Here is a 15,126-nt window from a genome sequence, read left to right on the forward strand (position 1 = left end):
CAGAACCTACTTAAATAAGAAGAGAAGTAATTTTTAGCTCAGACTGCTGAAAACTAGTTTTTGTTCAGCATTGGACCCCTCCTGCTATTTCAGCAGAAGGTTAAAACAGGGAAAATTACTCTAAGACCTGAGCCAAAATCTGGGGATAGCAGACTGAATGTTTCTAGAATGTGAAAAAAAGGCTGAAAAAAGAGAACCTTTCAGACACTTTTATAACAGATTAAACATGGTAGGCCATGCCTGTTTGCCCTTTCACAGGCTAAGGCATCGTGTCAAAGAGAAGACTGGGATGGCAGGGCGGTAGGAGGAGGATTTCTGTGGTACTGACAATAATAGGTGGGTCATGGTGGCTGGAGGAGTTGTAGTGGTAGTAATTTTTAAAGGTAGCTATCAGAGCTGCCTAAATTGAAGTCCCAAGGAGCTATTCTAGGCAGCAATAAGAGCAGGAAACTTTCAACTGCAATGCTGCAATCAGTGCTATGGCAGTGACTATACCCCCAGGAGGCTGATGCGTCTCTGCCGTTCCCTTATGTTGATCTTGATTCCAGGCCCAATATGTCCTGGTGAACACAACCTAATGTTGTGCATCAGCTGCTGAGATGATGTGTGTATGTGGAGCTGCATGTGCAAGTGTTTTGTGTCATTTAGTATTACACGTCTGCTGAGCTTCTCTCAAACAGCCTGATGTAACCCTGCCCAGGCTGCAGCTGGCTAGGAAGCTCTTGCCATTCTCTCTAGTGCCTCTTTTGCAAGGATCCCTTAAGTGCTGTACAAAAATCAACCCTACACTGGTAATGAGACTTGTCTCCATTGAGTAGAAGGGGAAATGGATGTGCTATTGCTTGAGTGGCAATTAGTCTGAATTTTGACTGCCAAGCATCTCTCTGACCACCATTGTCTGCTCCATCTCTCTCCTGGGAGTTCTCTCCTGGTCTCCTCCACACTCAGGGTTGCCCCACACAAGCAGTACAGATGGCCCGAACGTGCCATGACTTTGTGTCATCTTTGTACAGTGTAAGCTCGCCATGTATGTGCCAGCCACTACCCAACTCAGGATCTCTACAAGGCCCAAGTGCCACCTGGAGGGACTGATTAAGCCAAGAAAGAAACGGAGGTAGGGAATGATGCGCTAAAAATACTGGTGTGTTTAAATATTCAAACTTCCCTAACAAATCAATGAAACGCTAGACATCTAGTGTCTCGGGTATTACAATTCAAGCTTGACCAAGGAAAGCTTGTACCTGGGATGAGCTCACACATTGCTCCTAAGCAGTTAATGTTCCCAGGCCTTTTTTGGCTGCGTTCTTTACTGTAGCATCTACTGAAGTTCTAGGAGCATAGGCACATACGTTACATATAGAATAAGGCACAAGGAGTCTTATGCATTTAAGGAGACACCACATCAGGCTAGTGAGGAAGTCTTCTATAATATCCAAGAGAGCACTGACCATGCTAAGAGTCCTTAAAAGAGGCACTCAGTAATGTCATTAGTCTTTACTTGAAAATCAGTGAAGCCTGTATTAATTGGAGGTCTGCAGTCCCTTATCCTTGGGAGTTTACTCTCCATTTGCGAAGGACCAGGTTGGAGCTCTCATTAAGTTTACTCTTCTCTTTGTGTAAATCCTACCAGACTGGTGTATCCCAGTGAGGTTGTCATTCTGAAACAATTCACACTTCCTCCATACAGTTTTATTCCCAAATCCATTTGGTAACAGCTCCTTTGAGTTGCACATTATAGCAGGGAACTTACTGTGTTAACCTGTTGTGCAGTGTTGCCATGTGCAGCTGAACAGCTGCCGCAGGCCACCCCAGAGGGGGCTGCATTTCTGTAGTGAGTGAAGCATTTCCTGTGTGGTACTTGCATGGCGCATGACTTTAACTTGGTGATAAACTGGTATGAACATGTGAGTTACTCAAAATATAACTACTATTGAGGATACATATGTAGTTCTGTTTAAATACATAGCGTTACAGTGATTATACCTCAGCCCTTCATAAACTACCGCATGTATGCATAAAGGAATTGTAAACTGAAAGGAACAGCTAACTCTAATGAAGTCCCTTTTCACTGAGAATATGCTAAGTGCTATGAAATTGCTTGGGTGTCAATCTTTTTTAGCAAAATAGCCTTTCTAGTGAGTAAAATACTAACACATGAATACCAGGGACTGTGCTAAAATGCACTTAGAGACAGAAATAGACTACAGCCTGTATAATGAGATTAGTAATATCAGTTAGCCTCCTAGTAGGTTCATCTGATAGGAAACATGAAAGGAGAAAGGGATGACTAGAAGAAGAAGGATCTAAATGCTACCAGCTAGAAGTTGTATCATCTGGATTCTCTTCACATTGTTCTCTGCCTTCCAATGTACTAAAAGTTATATATAAGGAAAACTTTTCTTACTAAGAGAGTAGTAAACTTTTCTCACTGGCACAAATTGCCCAGAGAGGTGGTGGAACCTCCATACTTGGAGGTTTTTAAGACCTGGCTGGACAAAGACTTGGCTGGGATGATCTAGTTGGGGGTGGTCCTGCTTTGAGCAGGGGGTTGGACGAGATGACCTCCTTCCAACCCTCATTTTCCTATGAATTCCTATGAAAAGTATCTATGGTCCCCTTAGGGATGCTTAGCACTTCCAAAAGTCAGTGTGTGACCTGGAGCATGTAGGGAGGGATTTTCAGAAAGTGGTAAGTACCCCAGGGATACAAGTTTCCGAAAGTCAGGGGTATTTTTGGTAGGCCCTTTAGTCACTTTTATCATTTCTAAAATAGGTAATGGTAGGTGCAAAACGTGGGGGTTGAGGAAGACTGTGAGAGTCAAGATGCATAATATTCGATGACCGTATGATGAAAAAAAATAGAAACATGAATTTAGTTCCCTCTTAGGCTGTGGTTATACGGGAGCTTAAGCAGCTTTTGATAACAAGATGGCTCATATGTTTAATTTAAAGCAGCCTTGCTCAAGGCAAGCCAAGGACTGGGAGGTTCCAGAGCTTGGAATGGAAGTAATTAGCAAAGAGAGGATCAGAGAGGAAAGTAGGGCTGGAAGAGACCCATGCCAGGCATCTAGTCTGGCACCCTGCTCAAGGCAGGCTCATCCCTGATTGAACCATCCCAGCAAGTGTCTGTCTAACCTGCTCTTGAAAACTTCCAGTGATGAAGATTTTGCATTTTCTCTAAGTCATCATTTGCAGTGCTTAACTGCCCTCATAGAAAGTCCTTCCTAATCTCCAGCCTATATTTCGTCTGCTGCAGTGTGATGAAGGAAGGCAGGACTGGTACAGCAGGGAGTGACATGAATCAGAGTTGAGATGCAGAGTTGAGCAGTATGTGGGAACCCCGGAGTCCAAAAGTTTACAGGGCTTCATATTAGCACTATGGTGAGCTGGTAGAGGTAGGCAAGTGAGGGATTTACATTATTTCTCTCTACCACCTGTAGCTCCTGTGTGAGCTGCTTAGTCACCTCTTTTCACAAGCGGTGGCATCATTCATAATTAAGATCTTTATTTTAAAGGAATGCTTTCTCCATTTTCTAAACAACCCCTAAATATTGTGCATGCATGGTTCAATTGTTAGAAGGGCTTAACGGCTTCTCTTGTTGTGCATGTTTCTTTACCCAGGAGGCTTCCTATGCTTGTTAATTCATAAAGGTTGTCTTTGTTCTGCTTCTTAGATTTCCACCCCTTCCCCTTCCATCCCATGCCTGACATATTTGTTCTCTGAAATTAAAGGAGTTCTGAGAGTGAGTTTTTGCAACAGCCCTAACATTGATAGCTCTCTCCCTTCCTTGTTTATTCTTGTCCAAAAGTGACCCACTTGAAATTGCTGCTGCCCTCCCTGGGTTGGCATGTGAGTACGAGAAGTCATGTCAAAGGTGAGCTCTAATTCTGGGTCTCCAGCTAGACACCTAAGCCTGTCTTTTTTTATAGTTACTCAATACCAGCAGTTCTTACTCACTTCATTATGAAGTTAGGGGTACACAATGGTTTTGAAAATCAGGCCTGAAATATTGAGCTGCGTTTCCAGAACTGCAAAATCTTGTTGTCTGAGTGGCTTACCTAGCAATTCCTATACAAGTGATGATGGAGTGTATACACCAGCCACTTTCTTTCATGGCCAGAACCTTGTAAGTGAAAGAGAAATGGGGATAAATTATTTTTAGTGGTTTGAGTTACCAGGTAATAACTGAAGTGTTCTCGTCGCCCAGACAAATCTTAGTAAGACTCCACATGCTATGTGGTAGGGCAGGACAAGAGCATTAGATTACTGTGGTATATAGAAATAGACTGCCTGAAGCCTTTTCCCTCATATTAACTTTGATTAAAAGTGGTGTTTGACTGATCAGAAGTGCTTGCAGGAAAAAATCATTCTCAACAAACTGTAACATCTTACAGATCTGGAGTTTTTTATAAAATGGTGGCTTTAAATATATATATTCTTCAATGGGGAATTTAGAAAAATGGTAGGATTTTCTGTATTTTCTTCAGCTGAAAATTCTTCGTTTTTCAGTTTGCTGTCTATATATAGCAGGTTGATCCTCTCATTTGTAAGTGATTGGTCTGAATCCAGGCAGGACTCTGGGTAGCTGTTTGATCTGCATGAGAGAAACATCAAGGCCAGCCTTTACCTTATCACTACTATCTTGCCAGTGTCACAAGATGCTACATTTGGCTGAGACTGTTTCCTTGCTCAAGTTAGTATTCATGATGGGTCACGTAAGAACTGGGCCATTCCCAAACCAAAATAAAACCAATGCGATGAACTTGATTATAAATTCTCTCCGGCAGCAGCTTGCACTATATAATCAGCCCAGAGCACTTGGTTCTGCCCATCATATTTTCAGAAAAATAAAAGTATTTCCAGCACGGAATCCAATTTGAGCAAGTGTTGATCAATCACGAGATGCTCTAGTCTGCTGACTTTTTGACTCAACAAGTCTGGGCATGGATTGACTCTAAGTGGGATGGGGAAAGTAGCTTCTACTGTAGTTGAGCCAGTGCTGTGAGGATGAGGAAATTCATTTCAGCGGAGGGACTTGCCAAATGTTTCAGAAATAATTTGAATAATCAGTGAACCAGAGTGCTTGCTGCTTCACACCTTCTCCAGATAAGACGGCGTATGGCACCACTGCTGCTAGTCATAATTGGGATTTGGCCTCATGCTTCGCTACCAGCAGCACTTAAAAGAATAAAAGGTGTGGAAGATGGTCTTGTGGGAGAGTCTCGTTGCTTTTTAAGTGAATATGCTGGCATGTTGGGATTTCATTTTGAATAGACTCTTGGATTGCATGGTGAACTGAGACAAGAATGAAAGCCATTGCCAATACTAGAGTGTTAACCTCTGCTACCAAGCAGCAGCTGGGTTTTAGGTTGAGGTTTATTTCCTCGGAGCCAACTAAAGACTGTAAGCTCCCAGTTCCTATCAGTTTTAAGGGGATTTGGATGCCTGGTTCCTATAGGGAGCTTTGAAAATCTTCCTGAAACCTGATAAGTTGTGGCCGAGGGGGCTATTTGGAATAAAAATCCAGGGAGGTGAGAAGATAAGATGTCAGTGGCTTGATGTGCAGTGCTATTAAAATGCCTGTACTTTTGTGTGGATGACATCCCTGATAATCAAGCAGTATGGGCTGGAAGGTGAAACCAGCCTATGTATGCTGAGGAACTGGATTCCCAGGGGATAAAAAGAAAATACTTAGGTTGGGGCCGCTAACTATTCTTGCAGACACTCTTGGCCCTTATCTAGCTAGCACTGGTACCAACAGTACTGCACGTGTGGTGGGACACACCAGATATATCCAAAAGAAACCCTGATGCGTATTGGGGCTGCTAGCCCACGCTGACTTCCATGCCAGGTGTACCCAAGCTGGCTAGAGTGAAGTTAGTGCTGGTATACCAGGGCTAAAATTGTGCCTCTTGATCACAGCATTGATACAGAGGCCACTCATACCAGTAAACACAGCTCTTCTACATCCAAACTAGAGCTTTTGCTGGTCTAGAAATGTCATAATTGAATCATACTCCAAACCAATTTTGCTTTACTGCAAAAGCTTCTGCTCTGCTCTGAATACTGATGTGGTATATCTGTGCTGGCAACCAGCAATAAAGTAGACTGGGGAATTGCTATGCTGGATCAGACAGTTGGTTCACCTGTTTAGGTATTTCATTGCTGCACTGGCCAATGCTGAATGTCTCAGATGAAGGTACACCCCTCCCCAGGCTCCGTGTTCATAAATAACGTTGTCTTGTCTTATATTATGCCAAGCCACAGTATTAGCCCAATATTTTATCCTGGGACATTTTCTTGAATATTCATTTCAATATGTGATTCCCACAAAAAGATATTCACGTAGGAAAAACAGACCTGAAATAGATCCTCATGTTTTTTTAACAAAAGTCAGGTTTGTGCTTGATTAATTATGAATGAAAATCTGGTATGTGAAGAAGCGGTAAAAACAATGCCAGTCTTCAATCAGTTCGTTGATTAATGTCCTCTGCCTGCAACTGAAACCAGCATTAGAAATTCATGTTTTCTTTTCTAATTGCCAATAGAGTGAGAGTTGAAAAGAGTCGAGTAACATTGATAAACAGATTGATACTCCCTGCAGTCTGAGATTGCCATTTGAGAGATTCAGTCCTTCTTCTTATCAGGGTATGTCTACTCTGCACCCTGCAGTACCAACAGAGAGAGGTGTGAGGCTTGCTAGCATACCAGTAGCAGTATAGCTGTGGCAGCATGGAGCTCAGTTTAAGCTTATTTACCCTGCTGAGAAGCCCAAACTATGCAAGCAGAGAAAGGAAAACCTCTTGAGAATCCCTCATACCAAAATGTTGTTCAAGCAATGGAAGTGAAGAAGAAACTAAAAGATCCCACCAGGAGCTGAAGCGTGCTTTTTAATGGTTGCTTTTTGTAACATTAAGTTATTCAACTTGGGCTGTTGCCTGGGGAGTTAGAGAGAGACAATGAAAAGATCCACTTACTAGCAGAGTAATTCTCTACCAGGGTGGGATTCTTTTAAGGGTGCCATTAAATATTTGAATTGTTATGTGTGCAAATGCCCATGCATGAGTCACAAGATAAACCCAGACATTTCAAATGGGAATCCATAGGGTCAAAAAGATGCTGAGCTGTTCTGGGCTTTGTTGAGTTCTTTGTAACAGAACAAATGCTCTATATTTTTTCTGTGGGCCTAAAAAAGAGTGAAAGCTGGAGCTGCTGGTTTTGGTGGAAGTAGTTCCTTGAGTCTAAAAAGGTTGAGAAGCACTGAGCTAGCACTACCTGGTGAATCTAAAAAGAAGTGTGGTAGAGAGAGTGTGAGGGAAAACCTTTCTGCTTAAAAGATAAGAGGTAGTAGCATCCATGCAGAGAAAAGTAACTGAAGTACTTGTAATACTAGAGCTCCTATTTTTTGTTCAGTTTTTCCAGTGGCCAGCACAGTAAAACTGTGGCCCATGACTGGGGCCTCCAAAATGGGACTACCATAAAAATGATGGTAATAGGCTAATCGGTTTTGCCCTACCCTTGTGTATTCACAAGAAAGTGAACATAAGAAGTGCCATACTGGGTCAGACCAGTAGTCCATCTAGCCCAGTATTCTGTCTCCAGCAGTGGCAGAAGTGGATGCTATAGAGGAAGAGCATTGAACCAGATATCTCTACAGTGGTCTGTTCCCTATTCAGTGCCACCCCTGGCATCCACCATTATTGGGTTGGAGATGTTTCTCCAACCATTCTGTTCAATAGCCATTGACAGATCTATCATCCATGAATTTATCCAGTCTCTTTTGGAACCTGGCTATGCCATCTGCCTCCCCCACCTCCTGTGGCAATGAATTTTATAAGACAAGAACTTCAGAAGATCATCCGAACACATTGAAATGTGTTAGTGGGAAGTGGGTGCTTTAGCTGAGGATGGAATCTGGAATATTTTTATTCCCAAAAATTTCATCAGACATCTGCAGTTTGTATTGTATAGGTTTGTGAGTAGGGAGCTAGACTCTTTAATATTATAAAATGCATGCTTGGTGGTTAGTCATAAAATAAGATGCATAGCTTGAACAAAACTTGTGTCTCATTTTAATGAGGTGCTGCTGACATATATCGTTTTTAGCACTCAGTCAGGGGATCTTTGTCTTGGCAAATATAATGTGCTGCACACAGCCTGCTTGCTTGAGAGAGAACCTGGGGTAAATTATGTGTATGGCCTTTGCAGCATACAAAATCCTGAAGTACTTGTAAACCCCACATCAGCATTAAAGCCCATGGAAGCTTTATGTGGTAATGGATTGCAGGTTTGGAGTGGGAATAAGCCACCTGGGCTGAGATCTGCCTGCTTCTTTTTCTATCAGGTAAAATTATTTCAACATGCAAATCGAGACATGCGTATGTCCACTTACTTTGCTCACACTATGGGGCAGCTGTTCTTATGTTGTCACTTGCATATGAAAACAATGAAGTCATTGCTTAAATAGCCAAACACCCCGAATTGTTCTTCGTGCTAGTGAATTAGGAACATCTTTTCCCCATTTTACCAAATAGGAAACGGAGGATAGGAAGTAAACAAACCTGCGTAACATCCATTTTGCCATTGCAGTAGCTGTAGCTAGCAGTACACTAACCTTTCTGCATAGAGCAAACGTCTTATGCTTCCATGTGCAACTGGCTCATAATGAATTCATTGGGGTTGTTACTTCACTTTCTCTCTGACATGAAGCAGGCCTAATAACAGTTGCTCAGGCCCATGTCAAACAGCAGAGCCAAAGAACATAATTAAATCTAATGTGAGCTCTGTCAATAGTTATTAGACTTCACTGCCACCTTCCAGCATAAGAAAAATCTTCGGGTGGAATGTAAAAAAAGCAGCTGCAGTGATGTTCCTCATTTTCCACACCCTTACAGAAAGTGGGAAAAGCATCACTGTAAATCAGATTGATGATGGTGCTTTTGTGAACAATATGTTGGGTGTGCTTGCCCCTGTTTACTTTTAAAAGAGCGCAGCGATGGAAGGAAGTGGCCTGTCTGTTGAGTAACATTTACAACCTGCCTGTCTGAAGTACATTATTTGTGTGCCAGAGTGAAAAATGTTCTAATAATCCACAATAGATTTTTCACATATTTGAACAGAGATATGGCAGCTGCAATGTTACACCAGAGCCATCTATCTCAAGTGCATCTTGAGTCATTTCATCATTATATAGAAAAATGAGCTAATAATGATAAAACCTCCATGTTACTCCTTTCTGTGGGTATACCAGCATCTCCTCCCTTGACTGTCTATCTCTTGGGCTAGGGACAGAAGTTGCACATAAAATTATTTAAGTGACTAGAAAATGGTTTTAACCTGTGGCAGAACAGAACTTCAGTGCACATACGCTAGTTTCAAAATGGCTGAAACTCGTCTAAGATAAACTTGGTTGAATGAAATATCAGACTTAACTGATTTAGGTCAAACCAGTTTATGAAACTTCTGTCGCAGACCCCTTCCAGGTTTAAAATGAATCAGAGTCCCCCAGCATCCCAGCATGCTTTTCAGCCCCTGCCCCTCTGGTCCTGAGCTAGAGCAGGGAGGGCTGGCTCACTGGCCTCACTGGCTGGCTTACTGCCCCCCACCCCCAGCAAACCCCGGCTGGGGCCAAGAGGGGGGTGTTAAACTCACCTTTCCCCAAGTACAGAGTTGCCCTGCCCTGCTGGCTGGCTTACTGCCAGCTGCAGCTGTGGACTACAAATCCCAGAGGCACCTTGAAGCAGGAAAAGGAAGCAATGAGCCACCCTGCAGAGCCCTGCTGTTCTGATTGTGGACTGAAAATCCCAGAGACCTCAGGAGGCAGCAGGACAAGCAAGCAAACACATAGCCCATGCTATGTTTACACTTCTTCAGTTTATAGTTTTTCAGAGAAAGAACTATTCTCGTTCAACTTTTTATTTATTCAATGCCACTACCTCCCCCCCCACCTCCAGGGAGACCATGGGCTGGGGCCTGGCCACACCCCTCCACTCCAGCATGGCTTTCTTTCTTCCCTCCCCTTTGGCAGTGGTTGGCAGGCATACTCTCGTGCCCCCCCAGCTTCTGGCTTGGGCCACAGCAGGCATATGGCTGCATTTCCTGAATCAAAACCAAATGTGTGTTCATTTGCTTATTATTTCAATCTGTGCAGCACAGACTAACCTGCAAAGACTGAATCAATTCATCTTTGGGTTTTTTGACTGTCTGTACTTAGCCTTGGGGGAAAAGATCCATAGAAAGGCTGGACGGTGGACATCAGGCATTGTGTACCAGCAGAAGAGCACTGTATAAATGTATTCAGTTGCACACCATTTGGTTGCTTCCACCTGACAAAGTGAGCAAGTAGGAACTCAAGTCAAAGCAAAATACAAGAATTAACCAAAATCCCAAATCCACAGACATGTAGCTAAGAGGTTTTTGTGTAGATGGGGTGGGGGTAAGCACACATGTAAAAATCCTGGAATGTCAGCCTTGGGCTGTCAAAGGCAAAACAAATGTAGTATGGGACCTGCAACACTTAGTCATGTCAAGCAATTTGCGTTAAACATAAAGAGGTATGGGTGAAGAGAGAGAAAGTATAGATGTGTGAAGAACATGCATGTATATGCTATATCTGCCCATGTGTGTTTTGCATTTGCCATGAAGTTCATGATCCCCCCAAATTGTATGGATTTATATAGAGAAGAGAAATTAATCTCTTGATTTAATTTAGTTGCTGCACACGCTCTCTCCTAGAGCAAGAAATGGAACTTAACAGGGTTCATCCTTCTGTCTTGTATTCAAAATGCTAATGAGACCACAGGAAGGGAGTCTTCAAAGGTGGAAGCAGATTCTTAGGGTTTCATAAGGATTTTGCTCAATCAGTGGGTTGGAGGAGAAAGGGAAAGACAATAAGATGAAATGGATTATGTGAACCTGAAATGCCTTCCTTGATATAGTTAGAAATAGCCAGCTGTATGTGACTATTCACTGATGGAGTGGAGATGGGGGCAAGGGAAACAGATCCTGCTAGCGAAATTAGAGCTAGAATAATGAAATCCCCATGTCACTCACTCACCAAATTACTCCAAAATCTGTACAGAAAGCAGTGGCTTTATGCTTCTAAATAACCTAAGGAAATGACCCTATGTAATCCAGAATTAATGTGCATTCTTTGCTCACCAAAGCTCACCTATCTTTATTGTGGAGGACTCCTGCTCTGTTTAGGGGGCGGGGGAGGAAATCAAATGCAGCTCTGCTTTGCAATTTACTGCCTTTGGGTCAACATCTGAAAATCTCTTTCTCGCCACTATATGGTGAATGGAACTATCCTAGCATGGTAGAGCCTGCCTTTGGTTCAAAGACGACGTTGTTGGAGTAAAGTTGGGGAAGGGGTCGCTCTCAGACTACAATTGCTATTAGGCCGTAGCTTCTGGTTTTAAAATGCACTGTATCCTGAAAGCACCTCAGGTCACTGGAATAAACAGCATTGTCTTTCACTCTGTACACAATGCAAATAGTAAGAAGAAACCATGTGCCCATAATTGTTTCCAGCTCACTGTGTTCACTAACTATGTACCAATGTGCCAGGCTTAGCAACATGTACGCTGATCTTCTGTTTGGTTTCTGGCAGCTTCTGAAATTCAGGACACTGTGAGTGCCACTCAGTAAATAGGCATATAAACATGTTACATGAATTATTACATACACATATAGTAAGCTAAGGTTTATAATCGCTGTCTTGTGCGCATGTTCTCTCCCATGTTGAATGCAAGGGACCTTACCTCCATTTTGTTGAGGGCTGAACTATTTCTTGCTTACTGCAGAGTAAGAATATATACGTGAGCAGTTATCACAGAGGCATATTATAGTTGTGTTATAAATCTGTCTCCTCATCTATTACATGGTAACTTGTTTGTGTTCCCGTACCCTGAAAGGGCTCCCAGGGCAGCCTATTTCTACACGTCCAGTTTTGGAGATGCATTGTGTTTAATTTTTTACATCTCCTGGAGGGAATCCTGTTTTTAATTTCCTTATCACTGCTGCTAGCAAGACCATCTGTCTGGCTTTGAATTAGTTGTGCAATGTAAGTACCTCATGGGTCTGCCTGAGCACACCTTACTCTGGTATTATGTCTCCCTCTTTGTGAGCTGGCATTTTGCCCTGTGCCACGTAGAGACACCAAAAGTTGTTTTGCTTTAGAAAAATGATACCACGTATTTCCCCATGTGCAAGAGCTTGTCTGAGTTACGGTGCAGTGACTGGTAGATCGCTAGCCTATACAGCCAGTTGTGCCTGGAGTGCTTCAGATTAATCACTTGTTTGTCTGGTTACTTGTTTGGCAGTATGGTTGGTGCCTGGAAGAGGATGCATTTAGTCGCATGCATTTAGCTTAAGTTGTGGTCAATGTATCCTTTGGTTGGCAGGTGAATTACTGGTTTAAATCTTGAAAGGAACTATTAAAAAGGTATAATGGCATAGAAATAGTCTGGTCATTTAATGAGCAAAAAGAAACCCACACTTCTCCAAGTCTTTTGACAAGTCTTTTGCTGGCAGGAGGTGATAAAAAGGATGAGAGGGAAGAGTTGTTTTTGGCTCGGGCATCTTTCCATGAGCAAGAGCATCTCTCACCACGCAGAGGTGCAACCATCAAAGCAGCAATGCTTCTAGCGCTCCTTGCTCCCTCCTGCTCTGCATGTGCCACATGAACCATGATGCCATCCTTGCCCAAAAGGCTGTAGCGGGTAGCAACAAACCTTGTGAGAAGTGCTGGCACCCTGGCAGAGCACTGCCAGTTCAAATGGAAAGTAGCCAGTATGTGAGGCTACAGTGGAGAGTGCTGTTTTGGCAGTGGAGGGGCAGGAGTGGGGGCTATCCTCATTACCATGGCCCAGGCAGGACAAGGGTGTAGCCAGGTTGAAGAATACTGCATTTCAACTAGCACTGATGGGTAAACCAGGAGTTGTTCATAAGATCACAGTAATTAGAGAGGGAAAAGAACTAGCAAGATTGGAATCCATCTGTCTGGCCAGATCAAGATGTTATGCTCTGGGAGGGGTGAAACCGAGCAGATGAGAAAGAGAGATGAGTTCAATCTTGCCACCTGCTTTTGCTCTTGATCTCTTATCACATCAAAGACAGTTAAATATTGCCCTGAGATCACTTGTCTGTTTAACCAAGTTCTGTAGCTGGCAGGGGGACGTGATGCAGAAAGAGGTGAGTTTAGGGAGGAAGTGTGAATTGGAGAGAAGCCCACATACTAATACAAGTCCATGGTGTGATAACCTTTGAGGATTTCACCGCTTGCCCACACACTCTGGTTCATTCTCCACCTTTGACAAAATGGATCCTTTGGCAGCATGTGACTGGAGGCAAGGCACAAGGTATGTTGGGAGGCTGCAATGTGGTGCACTACAGAGGTACCTGGGCTAGCTCCGTATCTGCTGGGCTGGGTACCAATAACAATGTCGTTGCAGCCACACCGATCTCAGTGAATGATGCAAACCTTGCCCAAAAGCAGGGCAATTAATCTGCACTGAGCTCCAGGCTATCATGGCTACAGTACTCTTGGGACCCAGGTTAGATAGCTCAGCAGGAGTTTTGATCTCTCTGAACTACCTGGAACCCTTGGGCTTCCCTTGTGCCTGTGCCACTCTGGGCAAGTTATCCCCCATCTGCAAAATGGACTTTTTAATGCACTTTCTTCCTCTTTGCAACATACTTGGAGCCCTAGAAGATTCAAGAACTGTTTCTTACACTGGCATTGAGATAAAGGACTTCCCTCAGTGTCAGTGCTGAAAAGGAAATGCGTATCTGGATGCTTGCTTCTAGACGTGCAGTCTCTAAGCAGAGCTTGGAGCACAGGGATGGTTTACTGTGTGAAAGCTTTACCCTCCACTACCCATCGTTACCTTTCCCACAGCTTCATGGCTGTCAATCAGCAAACAACCCTAATGCTAAATCTGTTTTAAAGTAACATTAAAATATTCCTCCCGAACCCTTCTGAGACTTCCTGTCACCTGTCTTTTTCATTGGACTACATGGCGCGCACTGCTAGAGTGCTCTTCCTCGCCTTCTTCAAAGGGGTTTGACACTGGGGACCCAGACATCTGTTGATGATAGTGAGCTCTGAAGGCATCCGCTTTTCCAGTGGTACTTGCTGTGCAGCAAGTTTTGATTGGGTTGGGAAATAAGACTCGTGTCGAGTCTCTTGAGCCTCTCAGCCTGTTGACAACCAAAAGCAGGCTTCTGCTTTTCTAAAGATATTGGTTTTGATCACAATGTGTTTAGGAGTTTCCTTCCCTTGTTAAGAGGCTGAGAAAAAAAGAGCTAGGTGCATTTGCTTGAGGCAGCTTGTCATTGTCTGCTTAGCCACTTGTACTTTATGATAGTTTGCCAGCTTTGAAGCGGGGCTAGTCACTAGGGCTGTGCAAAGCTTCGGATGATGATTCATATTCGGAGATGATTCAGAGGCCAAATCTACTAATCTGAATTGAATTGCGGGAAGCTTTAAGCTTTCCAAATCGATTTGGAGCTTCCAAACCAATTCGGAAAACATTTGGAGATTCGGCCATAGGGTATAATGGGGAATCAATGAAATATCTATAACTTTGTTGTCTTTTGGATGATTCAGACAAAACCTGCAGAGGTAGTAGCCTCTGCTGAGAGCATGTTGCCTGCCAGGTTTCAAGGGGCTAGGTGCAAGGGATTCTGGGAAACTGCACCCCAACGTTCTGAAAGCAAAACTCAGGTTGCATGTGTGTGTTAAGCCACAGCAGGGTCAAAACTGTAGGGGTGGGAGCCCCTGCTGTGGCCACAAAGCCTACCAAGTTTCAAGGAGATAGGTGCAGGAGTTTGGGGGCAACTGCATCTCAAGCTGTGAACAATCAAAACTCATGACATGGGTGACACTGTGTGTTAAGGTGCAGCAGGATGAAAGCTGCAGGCCTGTTAGCCCCTGCTGCGGCCATGAAGCCTGCCAGCTGTCAAGGAGATGGGTGCAGGGGTTCTGGGGCCCTGCACCCCTAGCTTCTGACAGACAGAACTCGCGACATGGGTGCTTGTGCAACTATGTCTGTCTTGGGGCACAGGGGCAGGATGGGGAGGACTGCTGCAGGCCTGGCTGCTAAGCTACTGTGTTACCAATCA

The 15,126-nt window shown here is 43.6% G+C and overlaps 1 protein-coding gene across 1 annotated transcript in view; it reads left to right on the forward strand.

Moving 5' to 3' along the window:
- LOC109317353 (tetraspanin-15-like) overlaps positions 1-15,126 on the forward strand; it is a 186,751-nt gene that overhangs the window by 122,788 nt on the left and 48,837 nt on the right. The gene's annotated exons all lie outside the window — the stretch shown is intronic.

The sequence above is a fragment of the Crocodylus porosus genome, unplaced genomic scaffold (genome assembly GCF_001723895.1).
Source record: "Crocodylus porosus isolate Cpor-Errol unplaced genomic scaffold, CroPor_comp1, whole genome shotgun sequence".
In the NCBI taxonomy this organism is placed as follows: domain Eukaryota; kingdom Metazoa; phylum Chordata; order Crocodylia; family Crocodylidae; genus Crocodylus; species Crocodylus porosus.